The sequence below is a fragment of the Sinohyriopsis cumingii genome, unplaced genomic scaffold (genome assembly GCF_028554795.1).
Source record: "Sinohyriopsis cumingii isolate HCF-2022 unplaced genomic scaffold, ASM2855479v2 utg000036l, whole genome shotgun sequence".
Taxonomy (NCBI): domain Eukaryota; kingdom Metazoa; phylum Mollusca; class Bivalvia; order Unionida; family Unionidae; genus Sinohyriopsis; species Sinohyriopsis cumingii.
Genome location: NW_028315863.1, coordinates 49,655 through 68,951, shown reverse-complemented (window position 1 = coordinate 68,951; position 19,297 = coordinate 49,655). Strand labels below are relative to the sequence as shown.

Below are 19,297 nucleotides of genomic sequence, written 5' to 3'. Positions count from 1 at the left end.
ATCGCTGCTTTCGGAGAGTCTCAACGACGGCGTTATCTCCGATCTAGAATTTTCGGCAATGATCAGTATTTACTCGGAGATTGAACAAATGAATATTAATAATGTCCGAACTAGCCCAGATCGTGACAAACACGACACCACCGACAACAACACTAATATCGTTAAGCTCAACCAATCCAGAATTTAGCATCAATTTTCCAACACCAATCAGCGTCAAAGAAATTGCGTTAACACAATTGCGTGTCTACAATAGCTGGCCCAATGTTAGATCGAAATCATTCGGCAGATTATTATCAAACAATTCACTTGTTTTTGCCAACAAAAACAAACCCGATGGAACGCCTGATTGGATCGTCGTTGGCATACCAACAGGCAGTTACGAAATTGATCAGCTGGATAAGGAATTTACTACCAGAATATCAAATATAACCGGCGATGCTACTCCGGGAATAAAAATATCTGCGCACGAGCCAACACTATCATCGATGATAGAAGTGAAATCACCTTACATGGTAGATATTTACCAATCATCGATTAGGACCATATTAGGTTGGCCTGAAATCGCACCTCTAGCAAAACCAAAAAAATCAGATTTTATTATTCCAGGTTGGTACGAGGAAGCTCCTCCAGAACTACCGGAACCAAAAAAAGAAGATTTTACCACCGACGAAGGATGGTACGGAGATATCAAACACAAGCCTCTGATCGATAGCGCCATCAACCTCATGAATAACCACAAAATTAACCTGGTAATATTCGCTTTTACTTTTATTAACGAAAGAATTCTCTCGTGGTTGCCTCTTCCTAAAATTCCCCCCGGTGTGAAAATCTTCGACGCTACCCACATTTACAGGATAATAGCCCCCATAGATGGTATCTTGGTAAGAAGAACCCTCGACGAATTTATTCAAGATCATACAATACAATTAAATTTATTGCGGGAATCCTTTCATGAATGCATCTTAAATAAATCAGGCTCATGTAGCGAAATTATCAAACGCGTGAAGATTTTAAATCAACTCGCGAATGATGTTGAATATTATCATGGTATGTTTATTCAGGCGATAGTCGACGATATATCAATTGCCGATTATGTTCTTCCTATTAGCAAATTCGAGTTGATCAGAAATTCAGGAGAAAAACAAAAATTCATGAGAGTATTTGGATTAACCGAGGAAACGCTACCAAATTTCAAATTTCCCGATTATGATGTTGATAAAATGAGAAAATCTGTTACTGATACCATCGATGATTTATTTCCGAAGTTACATGCCGCGTGGACTAAAAAAATACAATCAGAATCGATTCTCAAACACAATAACGATCCCGCCGGGCAAGGTCGGCATATCTCGCCAGGTATCGTTAATATAACGGAAGTTATCGCGATTTATCTTCACGCGGATGTTGTCGAAGTCAGCTACAATGTTGATTCGTCAGAGTCAAATCAAGCGCAGCAGGGTTTTATCTTGTATTCGTTTTCACCTAGCGCATCTCCGGGTTATTTGATAATAAAGGAGCCGGTGAATCCGTTTTATCTGCGATGTCATAATCGATTGTTGTCAAGGATAAATTTCAAACTGACGGACCAGAAAGGAAATTTGCTTGATATCCGCGGAGAAACAGTTAGTATTAATTTACTGGTAAAATCGTGAGAGTCTCTGACTCTTGAATCTATTCACGGGAAAAACGGGCCAAAAAAATAAATAAAATCCAGGGAAATTTTCAAAATTAATATATTTTTTTAATTTTTGTTTTTTTTTTGTTGTTTGCGGAAAATATTCAGGAAAATTCAAGAGTCTGTGATTTCCTTGGCCTTGCTCTCATCGACAAGCTTTTTCAGTTGTCTGATGCGCGAGCTTGTAATTTTTTTTGATTCGTATGCTTCTGATAAAATCAATCTAGCTTTTTCCACTAGCGTAGATAATTTAACAAAATCCTCGACGCGATCATCACTGACTGTCGCAAGTGATTGATACATCGCAATCTGGATTTTCTTTATTAATTTGTATTCGGATGGTAGCGTGTATTTGTATTCGAGTTTCCCCTGAACAATCGCCTCGAATTCGGATCGGATTTTATTCGTGTCCAACTCCGATGGAAGATTTATTTTTTTCCTTAGATCATCGATAGCTTCGATAATATTGTTTATGGTTTGTTCATTCATGTTATATTAATTTTGTAATATTCAATTAATCTTCGTCGCTTTCTGAGTCTGATATTATCGGAATATAAGAAAATTCGATCCATTCGCCGAGATTGTAGGAGAACGTCGCATGTTGAATTCCCTCTGCCGCTCGCCGCACCGATGCTGGATTAATATCATAATATTTTGCAGCGGCGCTCATCGACGTGAATATAATTTCTTCATTTGTTTCTTGATTTATCGATTTGACGGCCTTGGCATACTTCGGATATTTACCGGTATTGCCGGATATGCAATTTTCACTCGGAGTTACCGCGCGAAGATTGGTTATCTTGTTGTTGAGTTTGTTTCCGTCGATGTGATCGATAACAAGTCCAATCTCTATTGGTCCGTGATAGCACTCATATACGAACCGATGGTTAAAATAATTCGTTTTTTTTCTTTTTTTATTCTCACCGACAGTAAATTTGAGATATCCAAATTTATTAACCCTACCAACATTTTTCCTCGTTCTGATATGTCTGACGGTACCATCCGATGATGCTTCGTACCCCTCAATGATTGGATGAGATTTATACTCGTGCGTGATTTTCATTGCAGGAATCGTCGATTTCATTTCCATTATATAATATTTATCTGTCTAAATCATAATTTGCCTTGAATCGATTAATGTAATCCTCTTCGCATGTTATCACCGACGAGGATCTTTTTTTGTAATATCTGAGCAATTCCCGATAATTCTTTCCTCCACAAGCCAGACACAATCGAGTTTTTCCTCGCGTGCCAACTTGGCAAACTAAGCAACGTTGTGGTCCTTTACTGCCTCGTCGAATTGCATATATGTGAGCGCCACAATATTCGCCTCTGCAGGATTTGTCGCATGATTTTGTTGATCCGATTGGTATCCATTTGCACTGCATATTATAATTTAAATATTTGTCTAAAATATAATAATGGATGCATTTGATCTTGATGAGGCAGAATATATCATTCCTGAGGTTGATCGTGCCAAAAAAGAATTTTTCGATGATGGGGGGATTCATGTTTGGTCGACATGGAAAACTAACGCTGTTGATGCTACGATGAATCTGGAACGGGCCAAGAAGATAATCGAGCATATAAAAAACTCGCATTCCGAGGAGCGATTTATCTTTGGAATAAAATTCATCGCACAAATGCCTGACGACACTTGGATTATTCGCGATAAACGAGATCCAGTGCGTGGCGGTAAGAAAAATGTTGTTCTTGATAAAAATTCGAAGCCAGGATTATTATTGGGAATTGACGGTCCTTATTATGCTAGGGCATATCCTTCTAGTGCTGTTGTTTATGGAATTTATCGGCTGAATAATAACCCGGACATGAAAAATCTACCTGCGATGAAAGAATCACCGATGATAAACTGCGTGGCTGAGCGTGTTATCGAGCACATGAAAAACGCTCGTCGTGGATCTGGTCTGACACAATTGAGGTTGGATAAAATTAACGCGTGGGCGAAGTCTGTTGTTGATGGCGCATCGATTGACGATGTTGCTGTGTTGAGCAAGAAACTTAAATTTCCTATCACGGTGAAAACGCTATCGGGAGAAATATTATACTCGTCGCCGTATAAATCTCGAGGAGTACCAATCGAGATTGTTGATCATAATTCACATGCGTGGTCGCAGTCGGTAATGATATTCCCGCGAGATCGCGCTGTTAAATTTTATCCCGTGGAAGGCGCAAAGGATAATTCTGATGCTATGTTCCGATATATCAAAATATTAGCCGCATCTGATCCGATATCAGTTTGGTTATTCTCGAGTGAAGAAAAATATGATCAGTTTATCTTGCCTCGAGGAGATATTTACCGTGATGAAAAATTGCATGAATCGATGAAAAATATCGCGGTGAAATATTCGTCAAATCCTGATCAGTTACTGACAAATTGTTTTACGGTTCCGTCTGTTGCTGCTCACGCTGCCAGAGAAAGAAATTCGTGGAAACCTACAAGGAACGAATACCTAGCTGATATTCAACTTAGTTGTATCGAGTACGGCCATGGCGGATTGTGGAATACCAAATATTATTTCGAAGATATGATCTCTGTTGATATGAGCGCGTGCTATCCTGGAAGTTTTCTTGGATATGGCGATTGTGCGGATTATTTTGCTAAATTTGGCCATCCCACCAGCGAGATGACAAGAGTGGCAATTAACGGACCGTTACCTGATTTTGTCATGACCGGATTCGCTTATGTAACTTCATTCGAGTTTGCTGAAAATTTACATAAAATTTGTTATATTTGGTTTGGTCGGCATTTCTCTCAACGCAGATGGGTCCCTATAGTGTTATTGAGGTATATGCTGGATTCGTCAATGTTAATATCGTTGACGGTTAGCGAGGCAATTATATCATACAGGAAACAAACTGAAGTGTGGCTACCGACGGATTGTGAAAACGCGAAAGATATCGGAAGAAAAATAATTGGTAAATTTACTCAAGGAGGATCCGTTGATCATAAACACCGACACGCTAGATTGTTTATCAACGATGCCGAGATGGATTTTATTATTGCCGATACGGTATCGCGAGGAATATTCTGCAACAGAGAGAATATTATCATTGACGGAGAAAAATTGGGTACCGTAATTAGCTATCTCGACGGAGAATCAGCGCAGTATACGCATTTGAGGTCTTCGATGCTCGCTTATGTGAGTATAAATTTACTGTCGATGATAAATAAATTTTCTGATATCGCGGTAAGGGTCGCAACGGACTCGTTTTATATCGATAAGAAATATCAGTATAGGCTGGATAATTTAATCGCCGATGGTTCTTGGGGCACTTGGAGGATAAAAAACGAGGATATCCTAGATTATTGTGAAGACGCCGATGTCGAAGATTGCGATAAATTTCATCGGGATAAATGTGAGAAAATATCAACGGCTGCATCTGCATTTGACCCGATTTCACGTAGTAAATTCGTTTACCTAAATGGACCTGGTGGTAGCGGTAAAACAACGCGAGCGATAAATTTATTTGCGAAATCTGATATGATAGTGTTGACTCCAACTCACAGATTAGCGCGAGAAATAAGGCAACGCGGCGTTGATTCTTGCACGTATCACAGTTATTTCAAATACAGCGGTGGATTATGGGATTCGGCTCGCATGGGAAATAAATATATCAACAGAATTATAATATTTGATGAAATTTGCACAGTAAATTTAGTTGTATTAAAATCTTTCCTGATCTGGCTGGAGGAGAAAAATACAGCCGTGATAATGTGCGGAGATCATGGCCAACCTGATCCGATTGATGGTGAATCTCCTCACGAATGGCTCAGGAACTTTGTTGACTATTATGAGGAAATCGACGCCGATTATAGATCCGATGATATTTTACTGACTGAATTTAAGAAAATAATTCGATTACAACCGAATAAAATTCAATGCGATGTGATGAGAAGAATAATCGACGAGACTCCGATGGATATTTTTCTTAATTTGTGGCGTCCCGATCATCTGATTGTTGCTAGTAGGAAAATTGTTCGTGATGTTATTCAGGAAATGTTATTCAAGCTTCATTGCGAGAAATTTCCAACATTGCAGGTGCCGTTGTGTTACAGGCCCGCTGATACCAGAAAACAAAATATCAGTGTTACTTTACCATGTGGAGAGGAAAAGATCTTGGTACTAAACGATATTATTCTTGTTGATATTAATCTTGTTAATGACGCGATAAACGCAGAAAGATCACCATGGAAACTAGGCTACGCAACAACGATACATTCATCGCAGGGATTAACCGTGGATGGCCAAGTTTGGATCATCGATGATAGAATTTCCTGGTCAAATTTAGTTTATTTAGCCGTGTCGAGGGTAAGAAAATTATCTCAGTTAGGTAGAATTCGGTTTCACATTAATGACGCTGGCGGTAGTTGAGTATCTTTCGGTATTATTTGTAATTCCTCCTTGGTAAATCCACGCTGTGGTGCTAGTGAATCTAGAAAATAAATTGCCGGTCTTCCCGATGATCTTGTTACGGCGGATATTTTATGTGTCGTAACGCTCCAATTTGGATCAGTTGCTCTTTTTCTTCCTCCTTCGGCCTCGCCTTCCTTATATAAATACCTGACCGTGACGCTACCTAGCACAGGTGGAATAGTAGAATCTCGCTTTAGGGGTATATTCGATTTTGTAATTGCAATTGCGGGTTTCATTGCTATTGTTCTCGTTGTCTCGTTATTTAGTGCGTTAATCACATGAGGCAACCTCGATACCCAATCATGAGATCGATTATCTTGAATAAATTCACGCGCGTACTGATATCCGAATAATCGTTCCGCTAGTGTTTTGTTGAATCTTTCGACGATAACTTGATTGTGATGAACACCTACAATACCGCGACGGATTTTAACATTATTCTTTTTCATCAATGAAGTAACCGCACCAAGAAATTCTCGACCTGGGTCAACCTGAAGAAGCTTCGGCCATGTTAATGGAGATCGTGAATAAATTTCGCTAAACGCCTTAGCGATCTCCGTTGCTGTTTTATTCGATAACGGCTCGGCTTCCTTGTATCTGCTTGCGATATCAACAACCGTTAACACGTATTTATATGTGACTCCGTCGACGGTATCGTAAGGAAGAAACATTAAATCAGCCTGATGGACTTCATTAGGGACGATGACAGAGAAACTCGCATATGATATTTTCTTAGGTGGAGGAAGATAAATTTGCCAGACTGCCTGTTTCGATAGCCACGATTCAGCGGTGGATTGTTTTACTTTTGCTGCCTTGGCGAGTTTGGCAATTGCTGATTTTCCTCGCCAAAAACCTCGCGGAGAATAATATATCTGCTCCATTATTATTTACCAGCACCGAATACTAATTTACCTTTCATTGCGCCTTTTATCAACCAAGTTGCCAATTTTTCTTTGAAACTTTTATCAGGAATCGCGTCTATTGCATGAATTAGCCTAATATCAGCGAGATGTCTTTGTTGTAAATCCCCGCTGCGATACGCAAGATCATGATAGTAACACGCGTTATCGATGGCGTTTACTGGATCTTCACCGGGATTTGGTTGATTATTATCATTGAGTCTTATATCGAGCCTCGTACCAGGTCCGCAGTAATTGTATCCTGGCAGATGCTTTTCTCCGGGATATTTCGCCCAGGGCAACCCAGGTAGATTTTTCATGGAGGCGGTAATGTCTCCTCCGGTTCTTCTATTTTTTTTTTTACAAATCTGAATTTGCGTGTCTTACAAACTTCGCATTCTCCTGCAATTGCGTTCCTGTTATTGTGTGTGACGATTTCGGTTGGATTTATCGTAGCTGTGTGAGTGCGACACTTAACACAATATAGATCCATAATATTCTAGTAACATGAATGTAATTGATTTTTCCGCCACGAAGAAACGCGAACAAGCGAAACACAACGCGGTGTTACCGAATTCGATAAGGATGATAATTATTGGCCCGTCCGGTTCTGGAAAGACGCAGCTGTTGCTAAATTTGATAATGCGATGGCTAAAATGGGATAAGTTGTATTTGGTTGCACCGTCAGTTGATGATCAGCGTTGTTATCAAGTACTAAAGGAATTTAGCGACAATACCGACGAAGGCACAATCGAATTCATCACAGACATCAATGATACCCCATCAGTGGAAAATTTAGATGGCGATGTTAATAATCTTGTTGTTTTCGATGATGTTATGCTGGATAAGCAAACTAATCCGGCTAGGATATTCTCGCGTGGCCGACACAAGAACACCGATGTGATTTACGTGACGCAGCGATATACGCAAATTCCTAAGGTAATTAGGGACAATTGTAACATTTTGTCGGTGTTCAATGGCGTCGATACTCACACGTTGAGAAATATTCATCAGACTTGGTGCAACGGCGATATGGACATAAACAAATTTAAAAATTTCTTCAGCCGCGCTCAGGCAATACCGCATGGTTTCATCACGATTAATCTTCATGATCCGCGTAGTAGATATCGAATCGGTCTTGATCAATTTTATTCATGAGACTCGCAGCCAAACTTTGCAAACTTCATCGACGGAATAAATTCCCCCCCCCCTTTTTTTACTTGTCTAGAACCATTGAATTTGCACACAAAAAATTGCAGTCGGGAGTGAATTTACGCAAATTAATTCTCGTAGGAAGGCTTATTTTGGCTTTCTGAGGCTTCTACGGAGAAAGTTTGCGTAGGAAGGCTTATTTGGTCTGGAACCACTGGTCTGTACAACTTCCCTGCTGCTAGTATAGTATCCAACCCCGAAGACGGAGCTAACGTTGCATAACTGAATGAATGTACATTTAGGAAGCTTGTTTTGTAGGCTACCAACACCAATCAGATACAAGCATATGCATTTACTTAATGAACAGTTGTATTATTTGTGCAGAGATATTCTTCTCATAATCAGTAATGACCATGCTTGCTATTAATGCAATTGAATTTGTTGTGCTTTTTATGAAAAAATTTGAATAGCGGATTAGCGAGGTTGAATAGTCCTGTAATAGCTGGACATTTTGAAACCACGAAAAGTTATGAAGTTGGGATTCTAAGTAGCTTTACGGTGTTCTTATTCTCGCTATTTGTAGTCGATTATTTTCCTGAGTTGGGACAAGTGTTCTTTCGCTGTATGTACTCGATCATTCCTGAGTTGGGATAAATGCTCTTGATCGCGTCAGTATGACATTTTACTTCCATTGTTCGGCGGACCAATATCAGTTCTTTGCAGATTATATAGAAATTAGGAAATATTAACCAAAATGTTTTTGAAACAAATACATTTTGTGATTGATTATCCAACAAAAACCTAGGAACTTCATGCAACTGACACAAATTTATCTTGTTTATTGGACCAATAAACAAAGTAAGATTGTATCAGTTGGAGGAAGTTCCTAAGTTTGTGTTGGATAATCAGTGGTGGTATTGTGGCACATAACAGTAGCAAATATTCATTGCGAATAAATATTAAAAAAAACAAACTACAACTAAAGCGAGAGATAATTACGATATATAAAATGGTTAATGTTTGGTGCGGGATGGTGGTTGGGGGTGGGGCAGAGTAATTGCTTTTGCCCCGATATCCTTCTCAGATTCGAATAAAATATAATTAAACGAACTAACGACTCCAAAATATGATATTGTTTTTACAATGTATGTTACTTTCAGCAGATGATTATGGAGGAGAAAAGAATGAGGTAAAGGATGACGGTCTCCTTACCCCAGCAGATAGTTACGATAGACTTCTGCTCTTATGCTAAGTTAAGCATCTAAAATGTATCCTTAACCATGAACTGTTTAAGCAAATTAGGAATTAAAACATAATTGATAAATTTAAAAGACGTGATGTGGCTGTTATGATAAATGCTTTCCAAAATTTACCATTTTACATATCGTAATTATCTCTTGTTTAAATTGTAGTTAGTTTTGTATTCACAATGAATATCAGCTACTATTATCAGCCGCATAATCTTTCAGCAGATGAAAATGATGAAGAAGAAAAGGAAATCGAAGAGAACAATACCATTACCCAAACCTACACAAACGTTATGTGTTTAAATAAATTATGAACGAGACCATGATTCCTAAATTCATAAGACTTGATATTTGTTCTTACGATAATAGGCTTATAAAATACACATTTACATTTGCTGGTGTTGTAACTGTTGTTATTTTGGTAATGCACATTTTCCATTTTTATTTTCCAAAATATCTTTCAGGAAACAAAAGAGATGAGGAACAGGAGGAACTGAATGGGAACAAACTATTGACACCGGCCGATAGTTACGATAAACTATACAACCCATTTTGTTTCAATGGTAAGTTCCATGCTTAAAACATAATGCATAAGCATGACGTGTTGAAATAAAATCTGCAGGGGAACATGTTTTGTATTCACAATGAGTATTAGCTACTATTATCTGCCGCAATATCTTTCGGCAGATGAAAATGATGAAGAAGAAAAGGAAATCGAAGAGAACAATACTATTAGCCAAGCCGACACAAACGTTATGTGTTTAAATAAATTATGAACGAGACCATGATTCCTAAATTCATAAGACTTGATATTTGTTCTTACGATAATAGGCTTATAAAATACACATTTACATTTGCTGGTGTTGTAACTGTTGTTATTTTGGTAATGCACATTTTCCATTTTTATTTTCCAAAATATCTTTCAGGAAACAAAAGAGATGAGGAACAGGAGGAACTGAATGGGAACAAACTATTGACACCGGCCGATAGTTACGATAAACTATACAACCCATTTTGTTTCAATGGTAAGTTCCATGCTTAAAACATAATGCATAAGCATGACGTGTTGAAATAAAATCTGCAGGGGAACATGTTTTGTATTCACAATGAGTATTAGCTACTATTATCTGCCGCAATATCTTTCGGCAGATGAAAATGATGAAGAAGAAAAGGAAATCGAAGAGAACAATACTATTAGCCAAGCCTACACAAACGTTATGTGTTTAAATAAATTATGAACGAGACCATGATTCCTAAATTCATAAGACTTGATATTTGTTCTTACGATAATAGGCTTATAAAATACACATTTACATTTGCTGGTGTTGTAACTGTTGTTATTTTGGTATGTACATTTACCATTTATATTTTCCAAAATATCTTTCAGGAAACGAAAAAGATGAGGAACAGGAGGAACTGAATGGGAACAAACTATTGACACCGGCCGATAGTTACGATAAACTATACAACCCATTTTGTTCTAATGGTAAGTTCCATGCTTAAAACATAATGCATAAGCATGACGTGTTCAAATAAAATCTGCAGGTTAACATGTTTTGTATTCACAATGAATATTAGCTACTATTATCTGCCGCAATATCTTTCGGCAGATGAAAATTATGTAGAAGAACATGAAATCGAAGAGAACAATGTCGCTACCCAAGCCTACACAAACGTTATGTGTTTAAATAAATTATGAACGAGACCATGATTCCTAAATTCATAAGACTTGATATTTGTTCTTACGATAATATGCTTATAAAATACACATTTACATTTGCTGGTGTTGTAACTGTTGTTATTTTGGTAATGTACATTTACCATTTTTATTTTCCAAAATATCTTTCAGGAAACGAAAAAGATGAGGAACAGGAGGAACTGAATGGGAACAAGCCATTGACACCGGCCGATAGTTACGATAAACTATACAACCCATTTTGTTTCAATGGTAAGTTCCATGCTTAAAACATTATGCATAAGCATGACGCGTTGAAATAAAATCTGAAGTAGAACATGTTTTATAAATGCATGTGACTTGATGATGACGTGAAGTTAAACCCCCGTAAGAAAATTCAACCCTTGTCCAAAATGGAATTATCTACGATTGTTGTAACTGTTTCCGTTTACGAAAACTAGACTTTCAGAAATTGTATCAGCTTCTGCACTTTTTCTTGTGAACACATATTGATGAAACAATTTGAGACGTAAATAGAAATGTACAATATAACTAGTACAAAGCGTGCGTCACCTATATTTTATTCCAGAAGATGAAAACAATGAAGAAAATAAAGAAGTGGATAATCCTTGTACCCCAATTCACAGCTGTGGTAGGTTGAACTCGTTCTTTTGCAATTGTAAGAACCAGTACCTTTAGCTACAAATAGTATAAATACACTTTATATGTTGATATTCGTAAGAAAAATAATACACACATCGAGCACCTAAAAATACACTAAATTACTGTCTCATTCAAACTAGAGTAATATAATCAAGTCGTTCAATCTTAAGTAATAAATTCCAGACTGCGTTATTATCTTTAATTGCTTGATTGATGAATGGAATCTGGTTAGAATCCATTACTGTTATTTTCTCGTTTAATAAATGGTAAAGAAAGAAAGCGTTTCAAATTGTACTTGTACAAGGGTTGGGGGGGGGGAGAGGGTTATAATTAATCAATCACACCTCCGTCTATTGATCCTTACAAGGGGTGAGGTAGTAATCAATAGTTGATCCGGACATATATGGCTACGTCTATTTATTAGCATCTCGTTTGTCATTCAACTGACGCCGATTTTAAGTAACTCTTCCATCTAGCCAGTTACAGCATTGGTTAGCGGGACATTGTTCATTGCTATGTGTTTATAGGGCGGAGTCAACGATTAATAAATTAAATATGGTCTGTAATGTATTACAAACGTACATCGAACTTACTCTTCGAGCACAGGATTATATTATGAGACTTGGAGATTTTATTCCTTGAACACGGGATTGTGTTTTATATGGACAGAAGAAGTAATAATAACGACGCATAAACACGTTCAAGTTTATTTATTTATGCTTAGGTTATTTCTCTCTATTGAAAACATCCAAAGCAAAACAATAATGAATAACACCTGCTATAGATACGTACAATGTACTTTTACAATCTGTTACCTTTCTTTCATTGAATCGAGCATTTATTTTAGGTGAGAGAAGACTGAATCGATGCGTAAAGGCTGTGGCTATTAATGAGCATAAAAAGATGGAATTTCTGGAAATGAATATCAAAAAAGGTAAAGATATTATCAGTTTCCTATTTCCATTTAAGATCGGTTATAGTAGACTATACAGTACTTCCCGTAAGGGTCAGTTTTCTAAAGTATCCTTAACTGTCGTTTATATTATGCTATCGAAATTATTATCATCGCACATTCTGCAGCAACACCTATATCGAATTTGAAATCATAACACTTTAGCTAGCAGAAGCGTTAAAAATGTCGCCGAAACTATATTCTCTGACAGACAATCTTTTCGTCAATGGTTAGCAGCAATGTTGTACCTTTCTGGAATATGTTGATGTCACTATTTTGGTGGGTTCACTATTTGTTTATGAAAATTGATAAAGTTGTTAAAGAAATTAATATCTTTGTTTCTATCTATCTATCTCTAGGTGATTTGTTGGAACAACTGACACCTCCTAACTCCATGGGAATGGTATATGGAACGAGGAGATCACGGATAACAAGGAAGAAAGTGGGCGGATTTATTCCGTCCAGTTGCATTTTAGCTGGTTAACAAAGAATTTATTAATGTACAGATTGGTGGAGAAGAGGGCATTATGACTGATTGTTAAATCACGATTTCACCTTCCCTCCTTTAGCCATCAATCGTTTGTTTTGGTTTTTTGTTGTGAATTTTTGGTTAGATTTAGTCATGTTTTAATTGTTTGTTTAGCGAAATATGAACATATTTGAAAACAAATATTATCCCCATCTTACTCCCTTGCCCCCTCTCTGTATTTCTCTCTTTTGCATTTCTCATTCACTGATAATCGAATGTAAATGCTTATAATTTTCAGTTTCTTTGCTCACTATCGTCCATTCATCAATTGTTTTTGTTCTTACGTGGATATTTGAATCAGATTATATTATGTATTAATGTATAATTATCTACATATGAACACATTTAAAAAACCATCAGACATCTCTCTCTCTCAATCTGTATATGTATCTGTCTCTATCTCCCTCCCTCTCTCTCTCTATGTATCTCATATATATATATATATATATATATATATATATATATATATATATATATATATATATATATATATATATATATCACTCTCTCTCTCTCTCTGTATATGTATCTGTCTCTATCTCCCTCTCTCTTTCTCTATATGTATCTCACCTCTCTTTCTGTATCTCTCTCTCTCTCTCTCTCTCTCTCTCTCTTGCACACAATGTATATTTACTTTTATCTCTCTCTCTTTCTCTAACGACCAATCAAAATTAAATTTATATATTCTTCAATTGTACACTATTGCATTTACATAAAACCGTGAAATAAATAAATATAATTGAACCTGAAATGTTTCTCTTCTGATGACATTTCCTGACCGCATACTGCGTTATTTAAGAAAAACAGCGATCAGGCAATATGTCCATCCTTTTGTCCGTTGTTCCTGTATCATTCATTCTGTGACTTGAATCTTTCAAGTCATATTACACTTTTATTATACTGAAACAGGTATTGCGATTGGAAGTAATATAAATCTTCCGCAAATACAATGAACCCTAGCATAATTACTATGAATATAATGTTACAAATCTATGTCCTTAAACTAAGAAACAGAAATGAGCCAAAACCAACAAGTTTTGTAAAATTCAACAAATAAGTTATTTCCCTAAAATACAACGTAAATATTCAAAAATAACTTACTGTGTTGTTAATTAAATCCCCAATAGCCCTAAAAGTTTTATCACAAGTCCAAATGTATAAAATTTAAATTGAATTTTAGTGGTATTCCAAATCAGTTCAAATACTTAATGTGTTGATATGCCGGTTGTCTCGAATATGATAATGTGCCAGTGTCCTATAGTGTAGCTATGTATTACCAGTCTCTTGATGTATCCCACTAATATTATCCAAATATGTTCTTCTCTGAATTTACTATAATTCCAAACAAATGAGCACTGTGATTCCAGTGAAAAATAATTTGAATATATTCAAATCCAAAAATGAACACAACAATTCATATGATCATGCTTCAGATAGTATAGCAAGATTGAAGAATTTCTTTAGTAAACATGACTACAAAAAACGGACATAACAGTAGAACCAGGATGAACGTCACAGATGTTCCAATTGAGTGCATCACAGTACAAAGTCATATACAATTTGGTTTTTCTTTTATATTTTATGATATTCTCTTACTACAATTACAGAGTTTCAAAGGCCTCTGCAACATGTATTTTGATTGTAATTATTATATGGTGGCTCCTGTGCCAATATATACTCATAAAAGAATAACACAGAAAAGTAACAAACAAATTTAGTCTATGGTTTTATTTTGGAAACAGATCATTACCTACTGAAATAATTGCATGACTCACTTAAAGTAAATCTAACAGCACTAGATAAATTAATCCCCCAAGAAGGTGATTTAGTCAAGTTGGAAAAGAAATCAACAGCTGATACAAAGTGACAAAACGTCAGTCTAATCTCATTGTTCCCCTTTGTAAATAAGAAAAAAAGATATGCCATTCATTACCATAACTCAATGTTATATTCACCACTGGAAACCATCTTGGGATTGACAACTTCATTGACCACTGACTTCATGATCCATTGTATATTCCAGTTTTGACTAATTGCTTATAATTTATTGGACAATCAAATAAATGCTGATATCAGATGAAATATTAATACAATCATTTCATAAACTAACCTTCATTCAATTACGTGTCACGTCACTGAACTGTTAGCTACATCCAGTTCATAATGATTTTAAACTGGTATGATATTATTGGCCAATAAGTAGTAAACAGTAGTCTAGCAAATGTTGATCATGGGTGGCATGTTCAGTAAATTTGCAATGGAGAACACAATCTCAGTAGGAAATTATGCTGGAGTACCATGCATTAGAAATGGGTCACATTTAAATTCCAATTGTCAAAATACCAGGATATGCATCTATTCATAATCCTGGATAATGTTTCAAATGCAAAAGTCTTGGACTTTGTCTTTCAAGAGGACAGCTTATATAGAACAAAGAATAGATTTTGTATTTTAATGATATTACCCTTTATGATTTCTTTCTTATCTAAGGACACCTAAATTTCCTAAACACAGTTAAACCAGGATCATGCTGATATGCTGTTAAACCTTGTAGCAGCTACTGCTGTCTAATTTTAACAAAAGTGCTGAATTTGATTTAATTCTTGTGACAAATAGTATGCCCCAACATAAAGTACTGTTTCATTCACTTCAAAGAGTCTACAAAAAGTATCAAATGGACAAGAAACGTATATATATATATATGCATGGGTTTGAGTCTTGGATTCAGCTAATGTGGGTATGTGAGAAAGCTTGCCAGTAGCTTCTTGTGGGTCAGTGGTTCTTCCTCCACCATTAATACCAGCCACCATGTATAGCCTATTGTGTGCTGAAAAATGGCGTTAAACCCTACAACAACATAGTTTCTTTTCTGACGATTTGAAGTCAAGGTGGACTACAGACATGAAGTAATGATTAAAATAGGCATATAAAGCTAGAGATTGTACAGTGTCTTTTTGTAGTTCTAGTAATTATTTTCATGCCGGCATAATTTCTACTGAAGCAATATTCCCAAGTGAATATCGAAAACTGAAAACTTACTCCTGGGTGCATTCAGTTACAATTTCTAAGACTGGCTACACTTACTTAAATAAGTGTTCAAAAGATCAATTTATTCATCGGATGAGGTGAGGGGAAACTTTTGTCATCAATTCTGTATATCAGAGTTTTATCTGGACCATGTGAGGACACTGCCCAAACATTTTATCACAACTGTATCATATGTATGCTTGTCTGCTTTCATGACATGTGTCATTTTGATCTTCTTGAAATGATCAATTCTAAAAAACTTCACACTTGAATGGTTTCTCTCCAGTATGTATTACATGTCCTTCATTGAATCACCACTCTAAACATTATATCACAAACACTGCATATAAATGTTTTTACTCCTTTATACATTTTCATATGTCTGGTAACACTAGTACTCTGGCTAAACATTATTTTACAAACTTCAAATTTAAATGGTTTTTCTCCAGTAAGTATCTGAATGTGCCTGTTCAGGTTGTAACCTCGCTGAATATTTTATTGCAAATTTCACACTTGAATGCTTTTCTTTAGTATATAATCTCTTATGAGCATTGATGCTAAAACGGTAGTTAAACAGTTTGTCATAAACTTCACACTGGAAGAATATTTTGTCTCCAGTATGTACACTCCAGTGCTCTTTCATCTTTGAACAATTGATGCAGATTTCATAGCAAACTTCACATTTGAATGGCTTTACTCCAGTATGTAACCTCGTGCGTTCTTTCAACTTTAAATGCCTACTAAACAATTCATTGCAAACTTCACAACTGAATGTTTTTTCTCCTGTATGTATCTTCAAGTTCACCCAAAACTCATCACTTTCACTAAGCATATTATCACTAGCCTCACATTTGAATGGTTTTCCTCCACACTGTATTCTTGTGTACTTCTTCACTATGGCATTATCTCTAAACAGTTTATCACAAACTTCACAAATGGATGTTGTTTTCTCCAATATACATCATCATGTGGGCATTCAAGTCTGAACTCCTACAAAACAGGTTAGTACATACTTCACATTTGAATGGTTTTCCTCTGCAGTGTGTTCTCATGTGCTTCTTCACTATGGCATTATCTCGAAACAGTTTATCACAAACTTCACAAATGAATGTTGTTTTCTCCAATATGTATCATCATGTGGGCATTCAAGTCTGAACTCCTACAAAACAGGTTAGGACATACTTCACACTTGAATGGTTTTCCTCCACATTGTATTCTTGTGTGCTTCTTCACTATGGCATTATCTCTAAACAGTTTATCACAAACTTCACAAATGAATGTTGTTTTCTCCAATATGCATCATCACGTGGGCATTCAAGTCTGACCTCCTTCAAAACATGTTAGTACATACTTCACATTTGAATGGTTTCACTCCAGTATGTACCCTCATAAGGAAAATCACCGTGGACCTGTGGCTGAACGGTGTCACAAACTTCACACTTGAATGGCTTTTCATTTCCATCTAGTCTCTCGTGCTCTTTCAAGCCATACATGATTTAATCAGAAACTTCAGACATCAATGTCTTTTCAGCTACGTATAACTGCATGTTCTCCTTCACGTCGAAACTCTTGGAGTACCTTTAATTACGAATGTCACAATTGAGTATTTGCTGTTTGTTGCTCGGTTTTTTGTTTGTTGTTTGGTTTTTCTTGTTGTTGTTGTTGATGTTGTTTGGTTTCTTCCATCAGCAATAGTCTTTCTGATTAATGAATTCAGATTCGTTGCATCCTGGACTGTGGAGATTTGACCTGAAACCGAAGAGATTTACACATGGTCATTATATGACTAATGAGAGTAAAGAAAGCACTTAGTAAAGTTTTCCAATACATGAATGCCGACTCTGGCCAGAGAATTACACTCAATACATACCCAAGTCTAAATTAACTTGACAGAGTCAAAACGTACGTATGTATGAATACCAAAATGTGCCCAAGTCATAACGTACTCACCATAACGAACACCACGTTCATTGTGCGACTGATGCATTTGACCAACCATCTTAATAGAAATGTGGCTAGTACAGGTAATAGGCTTTTTCACTGAGGCACGACAAGCATTTTTCAGACAGTCACGAGTATGGGTTCAGCATAGACGAAGTAAACCGGAATTGAAGGGGTTTACCTGACTAAAGCGCCACCTTATCACATCAGGGGGAAGTAACTGACCAATGTTCCAATTGTCACAGCAGGTATTTCGGTACCAATTGTTTCTCCATAGACTTCAATGCTAATGTTTTGTGAAATAAATATATTTTCTATCCGACCTCAGTATGCATGTCACACACTGTCATAGAGAAAAATGGTAGATTGACAATTTGACAGGGACAAAACCAGGCACCCAATTACAATTAAGAGAGATAACTCTGCTGAAACTAGACAGGGGTAAGAGTTATCTAGTCACAGCTGAAGCATTTTCAGTTATGTGTACTACAATTATTTTTTTTAAATCATAAAAATACAACACATAATCTAGATATAAATTGTCATAATTTCACATGTTACCAGGAGGCTCATTTTTAAAAAATAAAATAAAATCCTAACAGGAAGTACAACTCTTACATGTTACCCCTATCACAGCTAATTTTGTAGTTTATTTCTGAACACACTGTTCCGTACACCTAAAGGACACACGGTACTAATCGTACGGAAGAACTATAGAAATGGGTGAAGAAATAATAGAGTATTTACGGGTTTGGTGGTCCATAACTGTTTAATAATGGTATAACGGTACCAATTGCGCAAGTCCAGGTGGGCGGAGCTTAAGGTGTATGGAACATTGTATTCAGAATTAAAGAACAACACTAACTGTAATTGGTGCATTATGTAAGAGTTGTACTTTCTGTTTGGCTTTAAAAAAAAGTTGAGCCTCTTGGCAACATGTGAGTTTGTGTTAATTTCTATCTAGGTCATATTTTGTATCTTTTATGATTTTTTTTTAAAGATGGTACACATGGCTGAAAATGTGCCTGTTGTGACTAGATAACTCTTACCCCTGTCTAGTTCCAGTAGAGTTATCTCTCTTAAATGCAATGGAGTAACTGG

The 19,297-nt window shown here is 36.4% G+C and overlaps 1 long non-coding RNA gene across 1 annotated transcript; it reads right to left on the bottom strand.

Annotated features, from left to right (window-relative positions):
* Window positions 1-14,941: 14,941 nt before the first annotated feature.
* On the bottom strand, window positions 14,942-18,381 carry LOC149774991 (uncharacterized). Its single transcript, XR_016416636.1, has 2 exons — window positions 18,206-18,381; window positions 14,942-18,004 (listed from the first exon to the last, which is right to left on the bottom strand). It is a non-coding gene; the product is annotated as an uncharacterized LOC149774991 (long non-coding RNA).
* Between the last annotated feature and the right edge of the window lie 916 nt (window positions 18,382-19,297).